Raw genomic sequence first — 5,000 nt, 5'->3', positions numbered from 1 at the left:
CGTCCTGGGTGATCTTTTCTTAGTTTACACTGTCTCTTTCAAGACAGTTGCATAGGCGGGACGTAGGCGTGTGGCGGCCCCTGTTCAAGCGTTCTGTGTCCAACGGCCTCACGGCCGATGGGCGTCGTACGGCTCCACACCGGAGCGGACAGGCAGTCGGGCGAAAGTCATTCAAAACCGGCGCCAGGCGCCAGGTGCCGCAGGCCAGCCGCTCCAGCGCTTCAGCGCTCGTACCACACAACATTGGCGTTAGTTTTGAGAAGCACGCGTGGTTCCGCACGCGGCGCACGGCTACTGCGAGCCGTACAGGTAGCGTGTTGCGCGACACGACACGCACATCGAAAGACATGCAGTCTAGTCGGTAATGATCCTTCCGCAGGTTCACCTACGGAAACCTTGTTACGACTTTTACTTCCTCTAAATGATCAAGTTTGGTCATCTTTCCGGTAGCATCGGCAACGACAGAGTCAATGCCGCGTACCAGTCCGAAGACCTCACTAAATCATTCAATCGGTAGTAGCGACGGGCGGTGTGTACAAAGGGCAGGGACGTAATCAACGCGAGCTTATGACTCGCGCTTACTGGGAATTCCTCGTTCATGGGGAACAATTGCAAGCCCCAATCCCTAGCACGAAGGAGGTTCAGCGGGTTACCCCGACCTTTCGGCCTAGGAAGACACGCTGATTCCTTCAGTGTAGCGCGCGTGCGGCCCAGAACATCTAAGGGCATCACAGACCTGTTATTGCTCAATCTCGTGCGGCTAGAAGCCGCCTGTCCCTCTAAGAAGAAAAGTAATCGCTGACAGCACGAAGGATGTCACGCGACTAGTTAGCAGGCTAGAGTCTCGTTCGTTATCGGAATTAACCAGACAAATCGCTCCACCAACTAAGAACGGCCATGCACCACCACCCACCGAATCAAGAAAGAGCTATCAATCTGTCAATCCTTCCGGTGTCCGGGCCTGGTGAGGTTTCCCGTGTTGAGTCAAATTAAGCCGCAGGCTCCACTCCTGGTGGTGCCCTTCCGTCAATTCCTTTAAGTTTCAGCTTTGCAACCATACTTCCCCCGGAACCCAAAAGCTTTGGTTTCCCGGAGGCTGCCCGCCGAGTCATCGGAGGAACTGCGGCGGATCGCTGGCTGGCATCGTTTATGGTTAGAACTAGGGCGGTATCTGATCGCCTTCGAACCTCTAACTTTCGTTCTTGATTAATGAAAACATACTTGGCAAATGCTTTCGCTTCTGTTCGTCTTGCGACGATCCAAGAATTTCACCTCTAACGTCGCAATACGAATGCCCCCGCCTGTCCCTATTAATCATTACCTCGGGTTCCGAAAACCAACAAAATAGAACCGAGGTCCTATTCCATTATTCCATGCACACAGTATTCAGGCGGGCTTGCCTGCTTTAAGCACTCTAATTTGTTCAAAGTAAACGTGCCGGCCCACCGAGACACTCACTCAAGAGCACCCTGGTAGGATTGCAACGGGGTCCGCCTCGGGACGCACGAGCACGCACGAGGCGCGTCGCACGCCTTCAGCTCGCCCCACCGGCAGGACGTCCCACGATACATGCCAGTTAAACACCGACGGGCGGTGAACCAACAGCGTGGGACACAAATCCAACTACGAGCTTTTTAACCGCAACAACTTTAATATACGCTATTGGAGCTGGAATTACCGCGGCTGCTGGCACCAGACTTGCCCTCCAATAGATACTCGTTAAAGGATTTAAAGTGTACTCATTCCGATTACGGGGCCTCGGATGAGTCCCGTATCGTTATTTTTCGTCACTACCTCCCCGTGCCGGGAGTGGGTAATTTGCGCGCCTGCTGCCTTCCTTGGATGTGGTAGCCGTTTCTCAGGCTCCCTCTCCGGAATCGAACCCTGATTCCCCGTTACCCGTTACAACCATGGTAGGCGCAGAACCTACCATCGACAGTTGATAAGGCAGACATTTGAAAGATGCGTCGCCGGTACGAGGACCGTGCGATCAGCCCAAAGTTATTCAGAGTCACCAAGGCAAACGGACCGGACGAGCCGACCGATTGGTTTTGATCTAATAAAAGCGTCCCTTCCATCTCTGGTCGGGACTCTGTTTGCATGTATTAGCTCTAGAATTACCACAGTTATCCAAGTAACGTGGGTACGATCTAAGGAACCATAACTGATTTAATGAGCCATTCGCGGTTTCACCTTAATGCGGCTTGTACTGAGACATGCATGGCTTAATCTTTGAGACAAGCATATGACTACTGGCAGGATCAACCAGGGAGCTGCGTCAACTAGAGCTGAGCAGCCGGCCGCCCGGGAGTGTGTCCCGGGGGCCCGCGCGAACACGCAAGCGTCCGCTCAATTATTCTGCAAACAGGAGGAGGCTGAGCTCCCCTGCACAATACACCTCGAAACCCTCTCAGGTCCCGGCGGCGCGCAGCGCCGTCCTAAGTACTTGGTCGGGTTCGAGAGAGGCGCAATCGCCCGGAGTTTGGCGAGTAGACGCTTTAGGTGCGACCACCCGTGCTCCCAACTGAGCTTGCCGCTGCCGACAGAGGCCCGGGAGCGTGCTGTCGTGGCATTGCCGGCGGGAGACAACACGCGCCACCTACGGTGGCCGGCAGCTCCAACGCCAGCGCCACAGAAGGACAAAAGCCCCACTTGGGTGCCGAAGCGAACTCTCCCAGCACAGCGCACGCGCCAACACGTCCGCACAGCTGCGATACAATCCACCTGCGAGAACCGCAGAGGCGACCGAGCAGCAGACGGCGTCGCGGCGCCGAGCGCCGGGCGGCGGCGCATCCTCAGCGCACACAGTCCTCAATCGGACCAGCACACTGCAGATGTCCACCGCGCTTCGCACCGGGCCCGCGAGGACCTACTTTGGCCGCACGGCGCCGCGTGCAGGGTGCGCCGGCGCGCAGCTGCGCCGCCTGCCGCCTCCGTCGGCCGGCGCGCCTGCCACTGGCCGCCCCCACCAGCCGGCTGTAGCGCGTGCGCCCACGCACCGCGCGGCCAGCACGCCGGAAGGCCCCCCCTCACCGGCCGGGGACGGTCCCACCCAGCCACCGCCGCGTATCGCTTCACACCCACATGCCATTCACGTTCGTGGGCATGGTGGGTATCGCTGAAACAACCGGTTGGTAGCTCAACCGATCGTCGCCATCACTGATTCACCTCTAGCGAGAACAACCGCACCACAACGGTTTACCAGTTCTTCATTTGCGTAACGTCACCAGCAAACGTAGACGTCCATCGCCATTTGCAAATTCAACGATTGTTGCATGCCTGTGTCAGGTGTCACGACACACTATGTCTGCCCACATACACGCAACAACATGTGCACGCTTCGCGAACACGTGGAAGGTGGCCCCCGTACGTATGCGATGTCCATTGCGCGAACGACTGTCAACCGGCCTCTGTCGCATGTCGCAGATGTGGAACGCAGTGCACCATGCTATCACGGTGTGTGAGAAGAGACGACTACGTCTGACAACACGCGCCACTACATCAACAGACGGCTCATGCTGATCGCCATCCACGGCATACCATACTGCAATCCAGCTCTTATAGGGAGACGACACGTAGCTGAGTGCACAATATTTGGACCGTATGGTTCGCCGTTGTTGGCGCAGTCGTGGTACGGTCACACATGTACCACGATGTATCATTCAGTACATGAGGACCAATGTGCGGTACAGTGTGTGATTTGGACGTACAACATCAGCGGACAGTTGCCACAAGCCGTACCACAACGTAGGCTGTGCTTCGCCATGCGAATGCCAATGAACAACTGCGAAGGGCATTGAGCATGTACGTCCTGCCGCCATCCGCATTACAGTGTATAGCTGCAAGGTGTTTAACATGAAGCGATACTCTGGGGACCGGGCAGTGCGAGTAGCAAACTATATTGCGGGGGTTGCAGTTAGGCAACACTACACTAATTTAACGCGTCGTATGACAATTACAGAGCAGGTTAAGGCCCAACGTGTGTTGGGTTAAGGCCCAACGTGTGTTGGGTTAAGGCCCAACGTGTGTTGGGTTAAGGCCCAACGTGTGTTGGGTTAAGGCCCAACGTGTGTTGGGTTAAGGCCCAACGTGTGTTGGGTTAAGGCCCAACGTGTGTTGGGTTAAGGCCCAACGTGTGTTGGGTTAAGGCCCAACGTGTGTTGGGTTAAGGCCCAACGTGTGTTGGGTTAAGGCCCAACGTGTGTTGGGTTAAGGCCCAACGTGTGTTGGGTTAAGGCCCAACGTGTGTTGGGTTAAGGCCCAACGTGTGTTGGGTTAAGGCCCAACGTGTGTTGGGTTAAGGCCCAACGTGTGTTGGGTTAAGGCCCAACGTGTGTTGGGTTAAGGCCCAACGTGTGTTGGGTTAAGGCCCAACGTGTGTTGGGTTAAGGCCCAACGTGTGTTGGGTTAAGGCCCAACGTGTGTTGGGTTAAGGCCCAACGTGTGTTGGGTTAAGGCCCAACGTGTGTTGGGTTAAGGCCCAACGTGTGTTGGGTTAAGGCCCAACGTGTGTTGGGTTAAGGCCCAACGTGTGTTGGGTTAAGGCCCAACGTGTGTTGGGTTAAGGCCCAACGTGTGTTGGGTTAAGGCGCAACATAGGTTAGGTTAAGGCGCAACATAGGTTAGGTTAAGGCGCAACATAGGTTAGGTTAAGGCGCAACATAGGTTAGGTTAAGGCGCAACATAGGTTAGGTTAAGGCGCAACATAGGTTAGGTTACGGCGCAACATAGGTTAGGTTAAGGCGCAACATAGGTTAGGTTAAGGCGCAACATAGGTTAGGTTACGGCGCAACATAGGTTAGGTTAAGGCGCAACATAGGTTAGGTTAAGGCGCAACATAGGTTAGGTTAAGGCGCAACATAGGTTAGGTTAAGGCGCAACATAGGTTAGGTTAAGGCGCAACATAGGTTAGGTTAAGGCGCAACATAGGTTAGGTTAAGGCGCAACATAGGTTAGGTTACGGCGCAACATAGGTTAGGTTAAGGCGCAACATAGGTTAG

General features: G+C 55.2%; 2 non-coding genes across 2 annotated transcripts in view; both read right to left on the bottom strand.

The window, feature by feature from the left end:
* LOC124569444 overlaps positions 1-11 on the bottom strand; it is a 155-nt gene extending 144 nt beyond the window's left edge. The window contains exon 1 of the ribosomal RNA XR_006971234.1: positions 1-11. This exon is cut by the window's left edge and continues 144 nt beyond it. This is a non-coding gene — a ribosomal RNA (5.8S ribosomal RNA).
* A 351-nt stretch (positions 12-362) lies between these two features.
* LOC124569446 lies at positions 363-2,272 on the bottom strand. Its single transcript, XR_006971236.1, has one exon. It is a non-coding gene; the product is annotated as a small subunit ribosomal RNA (ribosomal RNA).
* Positions 2,273-5,000: the final 2,728 nt, after the last annotated feature.

Source organism: Schistocerca americana, unplaced genomic scaffold (genome assembly GCF_021461395.2).
Source record: "Schistocerca americana isolate TAMUIC-IGC-003095 unplaced genomic scaffold, iqSchAmer2.1 HiC_scaffold_1497, whole genome shotgun sequence".
Taxonomy (NCBI): Eukaryota; Metazoa; Arthropoda; class Insecta; order Orthoptera; family Acrididae; genus Schistocerca; species Schistocerca americana.
The sequence above is the reverse complement of the archived record's forward strand: the minus strand, read 5'-3'. Positions and strand labels throughout refer to the sequence as shown.